The following is a 16215-nucleotide window of genomic DNA, read 5'->3' on the forward strand; positions in this document are numbered from 1 at the left end:
GCCTGCGACCCCAAAGCCTCAGAAGGCATGTTACAATGCTCTCTTAGCTCTGCTGTTTGTGGACAAACAGCTCAGTGGTGTGTTTATGATGTGTTATCAGCTCAACGGGCAAAGGACCAGTGTGACAGTCTTTTTTGGGTACCCACACTCATTAGGTCCCCAGCTCTTGTCTGGCATGCAAGAAGAATGAAGTCGCCCAGACACTTGAAGGATGGTGGAAGTGGAGAATTTTATTTAGCAATGGAAATGGCTCTAGTGGAGAGGAGAGCTGGAGAGGGGACAGGACAGGCAGGTAATCTTCCCCCAAAGTTCAGCTGTCTCAGGTCAGCTCTTCCCTGAAGTCAAGCAGTCTCTCCAAAGTAAAGTTGTCTCTCCTCCAAAGTCCTGCCATCCCTCTGAAGTCAAGTCACCTCTCTCCAGTCAAGCTGCTTCTCTTCCCTCTACCGACTGAGTCTGGGGTCTTTATAGGCACAGGAGAGAGGGCAGGGCAGGCTGTAGGTAGTTTTGGAAAAGGCAATATTAGATTGGCAAAAAGGCATTATTCAGTAAGAACCAATTGGGAGAGAGGTGGCAAACAGGAATAGAAGATCTCACTTTGGGCTGTGGGTTTCAGGTTTCTCAGCTTAAAGGTGGGGTTTCATCTAGGACTCACTGCTGTTTGTCTCCTGCCTCTATCACATGGACTGGCAACCTGTGCACTTAGGACATAGTAGGACATACTCTACTTCTACTACCCACATAAAGAAAGAGAAAGAAAGTAAAAACAACATCTAAATACTGCATGTGATTCCGCCAGCCTTGCATTCAATGAGCATGTGTCCCTGTAATGGAGTCCAGACTGGCTCCTTCTCAAGTTGGCCTCTGGGCCTGCATTCCACCCTGGAAGTATCCCTCCACACTGTGTCTGACTTTAGGATTTAGAGATACATATTTTTTCATATGCATGGCTTCTAAGTAAAAGCCACTTCTTTTATCTGGTGCTCATCAAAAGAATCAAAATGATCTGCTTCTAACCTGGGGGAAAACATGACTATTGCTTGAATTGCTGAGAGATGTTATTAGTATTCAACATCTCAGGGGATCTTCAAGGTATTTCAACGATGTATAATGGTGATAGTACTCACCAATGTTAGACTATAACCCCTAATAATGCTAGACTATACCCCCAATAAAATGGAGGAATAATCCAAGTAATGGAAGATAATGTGTGTATTGGTGATGGGGTAAGGTGTACTCTCTGCTACTAAGAGGGGGATAACTAAAAATATCTTTGAGAGGGAGAGATAAATTTAGGATTTATACCCTTCTTGAGTGGATGTCTTAATGGCATCAAGTGAATTCCAGCTTTTTCTCAGGTTCTTATCCCTCCCTTGTATACAACAATAGCCAGCCATCAAAGGATAGTCCCTGTTATGTGCGTATACTGTCCTAGACAGAGAATATAGATGTGAATAAAGCAAAGTATCTACCTTCAAGGAGCTTCAGGTCCAAAGGAGAAAGATAGAAAATAGAAGCAATAAATAAATAAGATAATTTCAACTTCTTATAAATGCCATGAACAAAATAAAAAACTGTATTTTATCAATTTTGAAATTATTTTTTCACATTTTACCATTTCTGAGATCTCGAAGCATCTTGCAATCTTATAGCAACTTTTATCTGAATTTAATTAGCAGCATTTTTTTTCTTTCTTTGTAATACACAAAATAATTGTTTACAACCGATGACAAATTCCATTCAATGAAAATGATACAAAATGTGGGAGACACTAACTACTGTATCTTTGCAGATCCATTTTTTTTTTTTTTTTTTTTTTTTTTAATATCCATGCTAAGGTGACAAATTAATAAGATGACAGGGAGATATTTCAAATTTTTATAAATATGTTTACTTTCTTTTAGCCTAACTTCTTTTAGTTGTTGATGTATTTCTTTCCAACATGTACTAAATTTCCACTAATTTAATTTATCCTTGAAATTCCTACATTGTCCCTTACTCATATATAAAAACAACTGCTCCAGCAAGAAGATTATCTTTCCTTACCTTTTTACTTTTTATGTTTCAAATTTTCCATCTCATCTTTTCATTTACTTTTTTTTAAATCTCCACCTCACTTTTCTCCATTCATTTTTGTTAGGCGGTGGTTGCTTCCTCCAGCCTTTCCTCAGTATGTCTCTCCTTCTCACAGACTTGCACACAAATCTTACCTGTCTGTGGTTTCAATCCGCTTTTATTAATCACTGCCAATTTTCCTCCTTGCTACCTGTGTTTCCTGAGGTCTGACGCCCACCGACCTCACATTGCTGGAGTTCTACTGTGTATTCCCTTAGAGTGTCAGGTTTTCCTTTGGGACTCACCTTCAAACATGTCCGCAACATGTTGGGCTTTAGCATTTTCCTTCATTTTTAAGTCTCATTTTACTTTTAGCAACTGAAATGATGGTTAGGAGAACTCTTTTTTTCTTCTAATGTTTCCATATGGGAGCCCCTACGCCCAGGCAGGAAGGGTATTGAGGTAACATGTCCAACCCTCCTTCTCCCAAGTGCATCTCTCCCTCCCTCCTCACCAAGGGAGAAGAAATTACTTATCCAGCTAGTAAATCTGGGATCAAGAACTAAGCATGCTCAGTTCTGCTCTTCTGTATTTCCTCTAGACGTCCTTGTGGAGAGGCTTTCTTGGCTTTGTTCCTAAAGCAGCCCCTGACCTCTATGGGGGGAAAAAGGCTGTGACCCAGGGGTTAAGTATGTCAAGTATTGGGAATCCATGCAGGTGCTATCTGAACTGCTTGGGAATCGAGTATTGGGAAGCGAGTGCTGGGAATCCATGTAGGTGCTATCTCAACTGCTTCCACCAATCCACCTTCACCAGTGTAGCTGATGTTTTGACACCTGATGTTTAGACACCTGAGACAGGTGCCTATCTGACACCTGAGCTTTACTTTTCAATTCGCTCAGAAATAGTGAGAGCGGCAGGAGGCAGCCAAATGCCTAGGCAGGTAGGGGTGGGTCCTTGGTGAAACCCCACCTCCAAGCCAAAGGCAGTTTAAAGCCTGAAATCCAAGCTCAAAGTGGATTGAGAACTTGTCTTCCCATTTGGCATGCTTTCCTCTAATTGATCCCTACCCTTCACTTATTTTACATATACCTGCCCTTTCCTAATTAGTTTTCTACAGTGTCATGCCCCACCTTTGAGTGGTGTCTTCACTTTAACCTTTTTTGCATACTCACAAACCAATCAGCATGCACTCCCCAGTTTGAGCCCATAAAAGGCCACAGACCCAGCCACACAGGGGACTTTCCTGCCTTCGGGTAAGGGAACCACCAACTGTGTGTGTGTGTCCCCTGTCTGCTCAGAGCTGTTCTGTTACTCAATAAAATTCTTCCCCACCCTCCTCACCCTTCATGTCTAGCATATCCTTATTCTTCTTGGGCACAGTACAAGAGCTCAGGAACCACTGAACACAGGTACAAGTTATAAAACCAGTGAGCTGGGGCACACAAGCGTGGTGGAGTGAGGCCTGGGTGAAGCGTCACTGCCTGGGGGTCCTGGCTTGCAAAATGACTGAGAAGCAAAACCCTACATCAATAGGCCAAATAAAAGAGAAAATTTGTTTTAGTGGTCTCCAAACATCCCCTCCGTACTATCAAGAGATGTAAGAAAACAAATGACATAATCAGAAGATGGGATTTAAAAAAATCAGAGGTGTTTAAAAATAAAATTGGCTACCTGAGGGTATAGTGGGCCCCCATTTCTGGAGATGCCCAGCCACAAGGAAGGGAAAGGTAAGGTAAAGTTTATTACCCTTCTGCTACATATTAGAATTTTTTTTTTTTTTGAGATGACGTCTCATTCTATACCAGGCTGGAATGCAGTGATGTGATCTCAGCTGACTGCAACCCTGCTTCCTAGGTTCAAGTGATTCTTCTGCCTCAGCCACCTGAGTAGCTGGGACCACAGGTGTGTGCCACCACGCCCAGTTAATTTTTTGTATTTTCTTAGTAGGGATGGGGTTTTGCCATGTTGGCCATATTGGTCTCAAACTCCTGGCCTCAAGTGACTTACCCACCTCGGCCTCCCAAAATGCTAGGATTATACTAGAAATTTTTGTGTGCATTTTTTCCATTTAATACTTACAACTGCCCTTGGAGTTGGATGGCATTAGACTGTTTTCATGGTTGACATAACTGAGGCCCATAGACCTTAGTAACTGACTGTAGATACCATAGATGATAAAGAAAACAAGATTGTATTTGTCAGCTTGGGCTGCCATAACAAAATATCACAGACTGAGTGGCTTAAACAACAGAAGTGTATTTTTTCATAGTTTGGAAGCTAGATGTCTATAATCAAGGCTACAGTCAATTGAGTTTCTGGTGAGGGCTCTCTTCTTTTCTGGCTTGCTGTGTCCTCACATGGCCTTCCTAAGCGAGTTCATTGTGTGAAGATGAGGACATGTAGAGGGACGAGACAAGCTCTCTGGTGTCTTTTCTTATAAGGACACTAATCTTATTAAAGCAGAGCCCATCCTTATTACTTCACCTACTTAAATACTTTCTTAGCGACCCCATCTCTAAAAACAGCCAACACTGGGGGTTAGGTTTCAATATATAAATTTCAGGGAGAGAAGACAAACATTCAGTCCATAACAAAGATTCAACCGAAGTCTATCAGATTCCAAAACTCATATATATGTCCTCTTTATCACATAGTCACTTATACTTTAGGCTGATGACCGCTAAGTAGGATGAGACCCCAGGACCTCCAACAAAGCCATTACTTAGTAGATACAGAAGTTCTCTCCCTTTTCTAAATCAACTTAAAATTATGTAAAAAAATTACTTACATACATAGCAAAACTCAAATTAATAAAAATAAATATACAGGTACCTGAACGAAGAAGGAACCCATTATCTAAGCTGGAAATAGGAACTGAGGCTCTCTCAGGAGGTCCTGGAACTGAATAGAGACCTAGGGTTCAGAGTTCTAAACCTGTCCGGAAAACAGGATCCAGGCTGTAAGCTTCATGCACAGAATGGAGATTGGGAAATCTCTACATGCTATCCCATGGTTGCTGCATAAAGAGAAATTTTCATCAAGAGTTATGAATGGAAACAGAAAAGCTCACCAAAACCAAAAACCAAATGGAATCACAAGCCATACTTTGCAAAAGTACAGAGCCAAACATTCACTATCCATGCAATATTAGAAACACTAAACCAAGGCACCAGCATGAAAATGTAGCCTGCAAATGTGGTGCATCTAAGAACTGTTCCATAGCATCACATCCACATTCTGTACCTTCACTGATGGACAACTACACACAAAATTACAGAACACATCATTGCACGTGATCATCAGTATGTAAAAGAAATCGAAGAGCTCACCACCAAGGAACTGCAGTTTATAAGTACTATGAAAGGGACTTTAAATAAATGAATTTACAAAGGGATAGAATCCATAAAAACACAGAGAGGACAGAGGAGGAAAGAGAGAAAGATAAGAAGGAGGAGAAGAAGAGGAAGAAGGAAAAAAGATGATTTAGGGAAAAAAACCAGGTAGAAATTCTAGAAATTAAAAAATACAGTATACTAGATGAGAAATTTTAGGGTGGAAAGGAGGGAGGGTGAAATGGTTCAAATAAGCTGAAAGTTTCTTCTAAGTCTGTGCCTCTCTTTTCATTTCGTGATAGAGATATCCCAGGTCCAAACAAACCTGTATCTCAATAAGTGAATCTAATTTCCTAGTTCCAGGAGCCCAAGAACATGTTTGTATCCAATGGACTGACTATGGAGAATATGTTCATTTGCTGACATGGTCCCCACCCAGATTTAATTCAGTCTTGCCTCATTCCCTTGATGATCTCCTTTTTCTCCTTGGAAAGCCCTTAGAACCTGAAAACTTGTAATGCCTCTGAATGTGCAGGGCAGTGGCCTAGCATCCTTTGACTCCTTTGTCATAAAAGCCCTGTTGCCCTCTGCAAGAGTCAGTGCAAATTTTCCCCTAGCAAGAATATTTTCCAATATTCGGTTAACCGTGTAGAGTAGTCTCACACTACAAGAGGTTGAGCTCAGGTGCTTTCCACATGTGATTACTTCAAAGAGCCTTTCCCCATTTTTTAAAACGGAATTAGTTAATAAGTAAACATGATTCCTCTCTTCCCTATTCTCTGTGGATTAATTCCCTTTAATTAATTCTCTTTTTACTCAAAAAAATGTTACTTGTAAATTTTCTCGTCCAAATTGTATTTGTTTTGAATTTGCAATTTCAAATGAAAGCAACAAGAAAAGTGAGTTTCTGAGGAAAGTACGCTGAAAGAACCAGCTGAAAGAAATTCAAAAGCTCTTTAGAAATGTCTTTTTGTCTGAAAAGGGAGTAAGCTAAGGGATAATGCAGAGATAACAGTGCAGAACCAAACTATTAACAAGAAAGCTGTTGTGGGAGTAAATATAATGGCTTAGAAACTCGGGATAAGGGCATCTCCCACAGCCTCAACAAGCCCATTGCTAATTATGTCTGTGTCCCCAGCCCCTCATGGGTATATAGAAGTGTGCTTGTAAATTGTTATTAGTTGCTTTCTGGCAAGAGACTCTAATTTATTGGAAACCCCTTCTAGAACAAGTTTTACGTAGTACCTTTTCCCCTTCTTTCTTCTGCTTTAGGTATTCTAGACAGACCTTGAAACCTCTGAGGAGTGTTTGAATCCTACTTATTTCTCCCTCCCCTGGAACAGATGCTGGCCTAGATCTATATAAATCCAGCATGTATATAAACTCACAAAGATCTAAACATAATCAGGGAGTCCACAGTTATCCTAGAGCTTAAAAATGTAGTCAGAGGGCTGTATCCCTCAAAATTCTGAAAGACTGATATTTTCTGTAGGTTGATTTTTATTTTTATTTTATTTATTTATTTATTTTTGAGACACAGTTTTATTCTTGTCAGTGGTGCTATCTTGACTCACTGCAAAGTCTGCCTCCTGGGTTCAAGCGATTGTCCTGCCTCAGCCTCCCAAGTATCAGGGATTACAGGTGCCCAACACCACTCCTGGCTAATGTTTGTATTTTTAGTAGAGACAGGGTTTCACCACTTTGGCCAGGCTGGTCTCGATCTCCTGACCTCAAGTGATCTGCCCACCCTGGCCTCCCAAAGTGCTGGGATTACAGGCGTGAGCCACTGCGCTAGGCCTGTAGTATTTTTTAATACACTAGTCTTCTGGGAAAATTTTATTTTAAAAGTCTTGTATCTTGTAAAAATGAGGATTTCATTGAATGTCTTTAAGTCCAAACATCTGGAGCTTCTCTGGCTGGAGAAATGAATGGGAGAGGTAACATTCACCAACTCATTCATTCAACACCTTTGTTTCCATGGGAGACAACATGTAAGAGCATGGATTTCTTTGAAATCTCACAACCCTGCATCCCAATTTCATATCACCCTGGCAAGTACCATCCCTGAGGTCTGAGACTCAGATTTTACTTGTAGTGATAGCCTTATCTCACAATAATCCTTTCCTTTTTATATTATTATTATCCACTTTTATGAATAGAAAAAAATAAGGTTCAAAAGAAACCACTCAGTGATGGTTTTATGGAGGAAGTTAGAACTGATTTCTGTCTTGACTGATAAATAGAATAAAAAGAAAAGACTTGCCAGAACTGCACATTATGAGCCAGAGCCCAAAGATAAAAGCCAAGAAAGCATGTTGGGGCCGTTAGACCACCCTTGCTGGCACAGACAGCTCGTCTAGAAGAGGAGATCTCAGCATTTAATACGTATAAGAATTATTTGGAGAGAGTAAATTTCATTTTTAATAAGTACCCAGTTTTATTGTTGTGTACATGATCTAAGGAGCATACTTTAAGAAAGAATAATGATAATAACAGGAAATAAGAATGGAATGTAGATGATGGAACTCTTGAATATCAGACTAAGGAGTTTGGACTTAATCCCAAAGATGAAGTGAAATCAACTAAATATTTTTGAGCAGGAGAGTGACATATGCCAGGCATTTATTTTTAAACATGGCAACTCCTGTGCGGTACCTCTATTCTTCAGAGATGATATGGTCTGAAACTTTCTGAGCACAAAGAAAAGAGCTGAAGTTAGTATTTTCTCAGACTCATGGTCAAATCTAGCTTCTCTAATTCTCTGGTTACCTTAAAATGTGTTTACGAAGTGCCTAAAACAGAATTAAAAATTGAATAGATCTTGATGCTGTGAACACTGGAGACAAGAGACATAATTAAAATGTTACTTTTCAAGTAACTATTTCCTCATAATTTTGTATTTCTTTTTCTTTATTTTTTTATTTTATTTATTTTTTTTTTGGTAGAGACGGGGTTTCATCATGTTGGCCAGGCTGGTCTTGAACTCCTGACCTCAGGTGATCCACCCGCCTCAGCCTCCCAAAGTGCAGGGATTACAGGCATGAGCCACTATGCCCGGTTTTTTTTTTTTTTTTTTTTTTTTTAGAAACAGAGTCTCATTCTGTCGCCCAGGCTGGTGTGCAATAGCGTGCAATCATAGCGCACTGTCACCTTGAACTCCTGGGCTCAAGGGATTCTCCCATCTCAGCTTTCTGGGTAATTGGGACTACAGGCATGTGCCATAATGCCTCTCTAGGTTTTGTTTTGTTTCGTTTTGTTTTGGTAGAGATGGGGTCTCTCTTGCCCAGACTGTTCTCAAACTCCGGCCTCAAGTGACTTTTCCACTTCAGTCTCTCAAAGTGCTGGGATTACAGGCATGAGCCATCGCATCTGGTCCACATTTCTTCTTTTTACTTTTATTTTTTCTAATTTGAAGAGGTCTTTATCAAGTACAGACAGTGACAGTCTTTTTGATTTATCTTGTATATATAGGCATTATGTTCAGAGCTTGAAATTCACACCCAAGAAAAATGTCAGGCATGATTAAAAGTAATAATAGTTTCCACAAGCCACTCATGAATACCAGTCTTATGACTTAAAGAATCCCTTTATAAAATGCTATGAAAAATACATATGAGGAAAAATATTTATTATATGTTTATTGACCACTCAAAGAAATACAATATATAATACTACAATATTGTACTTCTTTGTTCATGAAATTTAAAAGTAATGGTGCTTCAATTCTGACAGAAAAGCCTAAACATACATGGTAACTGATTTACTCATATCACATTTAAGTCATTTTAACCCTAGTTAGAGCACGTAAAGCCCCCATTGATCTCTTCTATATGAGGCTCTTGGTTAATTTGGACCTCACTCCTCATTTCTTGATTTATTTTCTTTCCATAATAAGTCCCAGAACAATGCTGCTGGGTCATGTGCCTTGATGTTAAATTGATGATCACCATAGGTCAAAAGTCCATAGAAGAAAGCAAGCAACATTTGCTGATGAAGTCACATAAGTTGATGAAATCCATAAAGCCAGCTGTTCTTCTAGTCAAGTCAACCAAAATTTCCGTAAGAGTGACCCTCAATTTTTTATCCTATGGTATTGCTGGCAGCCCAAGTTTTGTGCTTTGGTGTGTGTTTATAAAGCTTCCTGAGTGAATTTAAGGAAAATTTTGGAGAAATGAACTTAATAAGGTATTGATTATGTGGATGAAGTCTGTATGGTTTCATAAGGAAATTCTTGACTGAAAGGAAAACCTTAGTTCCTTCATTACTTGTTTTTATGTCCTCATATTTGCCTGTTATTATCAAGATTTCATATCTTTCTTTTTTCGACCTTCCCACAAACCAGTAAAAACTGCTCTGCTACACAAGAAAGAAAAAGGGACCAAGAGTAAAGCCAGATGCACAAACATTGAGCACACACTCATGAGCTGTCTTTGGTCTTATCTCTACAAAATATACTTTTCTAAATGTTTCAAAGACTGCATAATAGCATCCCACACATACATTGATGTTCAATATTTGAGGATGATGTTTCCATCACACCTAGGAGAGTGACAGGCAGAACTTTCAACAGTAGTTTGTCCAATCCAAAATTGATATAAATTGTACAATTTGTAAAGATATTTTGGAAGAATGCCTAGTGGACTAGTGAGATTTCACTCCACTTAACTCTTAACCTCAACTCTCTTTACCTGTAGAATTTAATGTAGTGTCAGTTTGAAAATGGAATGGAATTCTTATTTTCTTTGAGAAAGAGAAATATTATGACTCTTAAACCCACCTAATTTTAGAAATACAAAGTTATTCAGCCTACAGGGAGTCTAGAAGAGTCCAGAGATGGATCATATGTTATTTCCTGCCTTTTTTCTTCAGAATAATTTAAATCTGTGGATATTTGCACCTGGAAATGCTTTTCCTACTAATCAGTCTGAAAAGACTATGAAGTTGGTATTACCAATTTGCTGGTGGACTCTGAACTGAAGTGGCATTTCACACATAATGTAACAGTCTTTCCTTAATTCAAAACCTCCAAGCAGGGTTGGCAACAGGCCAACACATCTGCTACATATCCCTGTATATATCATCACCATCTAAATAGAGATGCATTATGAAACTTGAACATTTTAGAATAATTTTTTTCTTCATTTCTTCTTTAGAGAATTTAAAATTATTTCTTTGTTATTTTATTTCCAGATTGTCAGACTGTAGCCTTTGCACAATTTGATATTTTTAATAATCATAAATAAAATGTCTACATAAAACATCTATATTGCTGTGCTTTGTTTCATGCACTATGAGACACTGAGAATGTTATAAAAAGATTTATTTTTAAAATGCTATATCAGAATGAAAACATCCTTTGAAGTCTAAAGTAAATTGTTTTGGCTTTCTTTTCACAACAGATTTTCTTCATGCTACATGAATTCCAGAGACTATCTTTTCTTTCTTGTGCTCAACAGATTATTTGTATGTGCCTCTAAAGTTTTGAAGTGGATCTTTTAACAATATGTTTAGATCCCCTCCTTCAAATCAATAGGAAAAAGACAGACAACTCGTTAGAAAAATGGGCAAAAGACTTGAACAGACATTTCACAAAAGAGGATTTTCAAATGTCCAATAACCATAAACATAAAAATGTGCTTACATTAGCCATCAGAAAAAAAACGTGAATTAAAACTATAATGAAATACCAGTTGATATGGTTTGGCTCTGTGTCCCCACCCAAATCTCATCTTGCAGCTCCCATAATTCCCACATGTTATGGGAGGCACCTGGTGGGAGATGATTGAATTATGGGGGCAGGTCTTTCCCGTGCTGTTCCCATGATAGTGAATGGGTCTCATGAGATCTGATGGTTTTAAAAATGGGGGTTTCCCTGCATAAGTATCTCTCTCTTGCCTACTGCCATGTAAGAAGTGCCTTTCACCTTCCACCATGATCATGAGGCCTCCCCAGCCACTGAGAGTCCAATAAATGTATTTCTTTTGTAAATTGCACAGTCTCAGATATGTCTTTATCAGCAGTGTGAAAACAGACTAATACACCAGTGTACAACTCATTAGTATGGCTAAAATGAACAAGACAGACAACACAATATTGCAATCATGTGGAGCAAACAGGACCTTCATATTGCTGGTGGGAAAGTAAATAGGTACAGCCACTTTATAAAGCAGTCTGGCTGTTTTCTAAAGCTGGATATGTGCATTCCCTATAACTCAACGAGATCCTAGCTGGGCATGTGCCGCCTAACAAAAATACCTTCATGTGTTCACCAAAATACAGGTAACAAAATGTTCTTAAAACTAGTATTTGCAGTGGCCAGGCATGGTGGCTCACGCCTGTAATCCCAGCACTTTAGGAGGCCGAGGCGGGCAGATCACGAGGTCAGGAGATCGAGACCATCCTGGCTAACGCGGTGAAAACCCCGTCTCTACTAAAAATACAAAAAAATTAGCCGGGCATGGTGATGGGTTCCTGTGTTCCCAGCTGCTTGGGAGGCTGAGACAGGAGAAGGGCATGAACCCGGGAGGCGGAGCTTGCAGTCAGCCACTGCACCCCAGCCTGGGCGACAGAGCGAGACTCTGTCTCAAAAAAAAAAAAAAACAAACAAAAAGGTACTATTTGTAGCTGTCAAAAACTGGAAGTTATCCAACTGTTTTCAATAGTAGAATGAATAAGTTATAAACAATGGAATTCTACCAGCAATGGAATGAATAGTCTTCAACTACATGCGATATGGATGAACCTCACAAACAGTGAACACTATAATTCCATTTAAATAAAGTACAAGATTTGGCAAAATAGTCTATGATACTGGAAGGCATGAGTAAAGTGGAACACAAGGTGGTTTGTGGGGTTCCAGTAATGTACTGTTTCTTGTTCTAGGTGCTGCTTCAACTACCTGTACACCTAAGATTTATTTGTACATCTCTGTGAGTATGTTCTTGCATTAGTCTGTTCTTGCTTTGTTATAAAGAAATGCCCAAGGCTGGGTAATGTATAAGAAAAGAGGTTTAATTAGTTCACTGTTCTGCAGGCTGTACAGGAAGCATAGTGGCATCTGCTTCTGGAGAAGCCTCAGCAGGCTTACAATCATGACAGAAGTCCAAGCGGGAGCAGTCACCTCACATGGTGAAAGCAGGGGGGAGAGGTAGGGGTGAAGGGAGGTGCCTTACACTTTTAAGTGACTAGATCTCTCAAGAACTCAATAACAAGAAGGCAGCATAAAGCAATGAGGGATTGGCTCCTATAATTCAACATGCAATTTGGGTAGAGACAAATATTTAAACTATATCAATTGTATTTCAATAATTTGTAAGTGCTCAGACTACTATTCCCATCAAGTCTTGTTCTAGGAATTTAACCATCAACTTAGGAAAATGGGCTTTAGATACAGAATCCACTCCTAACAAGTACACTTGTACAAATCTCTTTTTTCTTGTTGGAACTCTCCACATTCTTCAATGCCTGGTTTAAGTTTCGACTTCTTTGTGAACTTAGGAACTTCTGGACCATGCCAGCCAAATGAGCTGCTCTCCCTTCTCCAAACTCAGGTCTTACTTTTAATCAGTACAGTTTGTTCAATCCTTAGTAAATTCTACACAAGCTATCTTCCCAATTAGATGCTAAGCTTTTTGAGAGCAGAAAAGACCAAGGTACTTTCTTACTTCTGAGTAACCATTCCCCTTCCCCATCACACCTGGCATAGTGCTTTGTAGTAAAAATAAAATATTTATTAGTGCTCAATGAATACATGGATGATTGGTGAATCACAATGAAGGCCCCTATTAATGTTGGGTGGTTAAGGAGGAGAGCTATAAACTCAATAATAAAGAAGGGATGTAAAGAGATAATTAGAATCAGCCCCCACCACTTTAAAAAAGGTGAATGTTTAAACTTGGGAGGACCAAGAATGCAGTTTATTCATTTTAATTACATCATTTGAGAGAATTCAGTTCTTCCCATAGGCAAAGAAGAGCATATCCTGTGGGAAGGCCTTGAGAGGCTCTTGGGAATGTGTAGAGTATAGAATGCAGCCCACGATCCCTACCGCCCAGTCTGTGGGTGGCAGAGATTAAGGGAGTGGCTTCACATGGAGTGTGTTCATCCATGGCAAATGGATTATAGCCTTTCTTTCTAAGCCACTCTAGCCAGATTAATTACTGAAGTATAGTCCTTAAGAAGATTAAGGCTAAATTATCAAGTAAAGCATGTATTCAGGAATTAAAGTCTGGGTGAAGTTACTCACTTGCAAACTCTGGACATTATGATTAGGGGAAGCAGAGTCAGGAAACAAGATTGGAATCACAGAGTCCCTTTAACAGGTAAATTTCCGAAGAGGAGCTTCAGGGAAACAAACAAGATCAAGTGTTTAGCATCCAGGGCAATTAATACATGGTGGAAGCCTCAAATCAAGTTCCAACTCTGAAATCAAATCAAGCTTGAGAAGTAGAGATGGAGGAGGAGGAAAGATGCAGTGGGGAGTTTGGAAAGGGTACAACATGAGGGCAGGTCAATGGATCTCTGGGCCTTAAACACGAGGATCTTCCTGTTCTGCCTGATCACAGCTCCAGCTCACTTGCTCTGTTTCTTTCAAGCTCCCTACATTTCTTTACAATTAAGAGCCATCAATTCATGTGTATCATACGAACCCAACCACTGTGTGAAATCTAAAAAAATAGAGAGAATTTTTTTTCTAATTTCCTTGGCTAAGGAAAATAATCCTTGCACCTTCCTATGTTAAAAGAAAGAGTGAATTAGTTTCAACATGATTTTGCACCTATTTCCTCACTGAACAAGCTGATAAACAAAAGAACCTCATGTGGGTTGTTTTTTTCTTTTATGGGTGTTTCATTGATTAAAATTCACCTCCTATTCCACTAAAATTAAACACAGGTCTCCTGACAATCTTTCTCATTTGCAGTTCTGCAAACATCCCACAGTGAACTACTTAGTGAGTACAAATGGAAAGCTGGAAGAGAGGGGGTGTGGGTTTAGAAAGTGTCTCCTGGACTTTAACTAGCCTCAGGCTACAATAAAATGTTAATGAAATGCATTAAAAAAACAGTCAGGGAAATAATAATTAACCATCCAGAACACCACTGATTCATTTAAAAAATTATCCCCCTCCCCTGTCATTACACCTGTACAGGGAGAACAGGTCAGACTGAGGCCATCTGGCAGCACTGCCTGAGGGTTATGGTCTGGGCAAACCAGGGAGGGCAAAGAACTCCAGAGGAAGCATGGATCATCTTCTGCTTGAGGTCAAATTTGGGGAAGTTATAGGAAACATATTGCACTGAACCCTGTCTTCAAATCCATGTTTAAATGCCTCCTGAATACTTCTCATTTTCATTTTGAAGATGCTACAGGAATAGAGACTCTACTGAAGATGTGGTGTAGAGGATTTACTCCTTGGTAATCTTCCAAAATAATGGATGCTAGTTCACGATTATTCTATTTTTTCCATAAATGTGCATTTCTGTGTTTATTCCCTATCTGTCACCACACTGGATGCAATCAAATTTGTCATCTTTTGAGAAAATTATTTTTGAAATAGTTTATGTGAAGTCAAGGAATGAAATGAATTGTTTTTGTAGTGGAGATGAGAAGAGTAGGATGTTCTCTCAAAGGCACCCATACCCTGGTCTGTCACATTCACAGGCCTTAAATTCCACAGAAATCTTCATACAGCAGAGCAACATTTGTTTTCTTAACCACAGGAGAAGAAATTCTAAAAATAAAAACCTGTCTCCAGGGACGCAAAGTACTGGTAAAGCAACATGGCAACATGCATAATGCAAAAAACAGGTCAAATTTAGTGATGGATGAACATCAAACGATTTCTAGCTCTGTTTCAATTTAGATACTTATTCAAAGCATGTCGAAATGATAGAAACCTCGTGGGTCTACACAATTGAGCTAAAAAAAAATTTCTTGAGCATTTTTCCTCACAGCATTCCCTCTCTCTCTCTCTTTCTTTTTCTACCCCTCTGTTATTTTTTTTCCTTTCCCCCTCTTTGCTTCTTTGCATAAAATCTGGAATGTGAAAGTTAAGAACTACACAAATATAGAAACAAGCATTGTGAAATTTATACATATGGTTCTGTCGGTTAGACTAACATGGAATTCTATTTTTGTTCAGTCCACTTTTTCCTACACAATTGTATTAAACCTGCTTCTCTTTGTGCTGCACAGGATGAGGTGTTTACATGACAAAAAATCCCCACTGTCTTCAAAGAATACTTTATGGATAACAAAAAAATATAATGCCACCATCTTGGAAATAGAGGTAACTTCCTTTCAAATTTTTCAAGTTATTTGTTTTTCCAGTACTTCAATAGTGTATACAGGGATACACAGTTTCATCCCTGATAAGAGTAATGTAAAGGACAGGAAGCTGAGAATCAATAGGCCTCCTCGAGATTCCAGTTTTGCCACTTAATCTCTTACGAGTAAAGTCTTCTTGTCAATAAATTTGGAAGAATATTAACCATCAATGCCCTTAAAATAAGAAAAAAAGGACTAGTTATACCTGAAGTTACTGAAGAAGGCTGCCACGTCAAGTCTAAGTATAAAGAGAAATGACAAAACAGAGAGGCTCGAGGATTTGCCCCAGAATCATAGTCACTGTGAAGACCTAGACAAAAGCCACAAAAATTTTGGAGTTCTAATCCTGTGGTCGTGCCCAACTCCTCATGTCAATATTCTGAAATGTGTCATATAAAATTCTTATGCAATAACACTTCACTTACAAAAAACCCCGCTTATTAGCAACAGATTCAGAAGGAAGGACGGTAAAGGGAAAACAAAAGACAGCCTCTGAACAATC

At 39.1% G+C, this 16215-nt stretch overlaps 1 long non-coding RNA gene across 1 annotated transcript in view; it reads right to left on the bottom strand.

Annotated features, from left to right (window-relative positions):
- Positions 1-212: 212 nt before the first annotated feature.
- The window catches only part of LOC129049163 (uncharacterized), a 58804-nt gene continuing 42801 nt past the window's right edge, over positions 213-16215 (bottom strand). Inside the window, exons 2-3 of the long non-coding RNA XR_008511995.1 lie at positions 13633-13727; positions 213-492 (exon numbers count right to left, since the gene is read on the bottom strand). This is a non-coding gene — a long non-coding RNA (uncharacterized LOC129049163). The remainder of the gene's footprint in view (positions 493-13632; positions 13728-16215) is intronic.

The sequence above is a fragment of the Pongo abelii genome, chromosome 10 (genome assembly GCF_028885655.2).
Source record: "Pongo abelii isolate AG06213 chromosome 10, NHGRI_mPonAbe1-v2.0_pri, whole genome shotgun sequence".
Classification (NCBI taxonomy): domain Eukaryota; kingdom Metazoa; phylum Chordata; class Mammalia; order Primates; family Hominidae; genus Pongo; species Pongo abelii.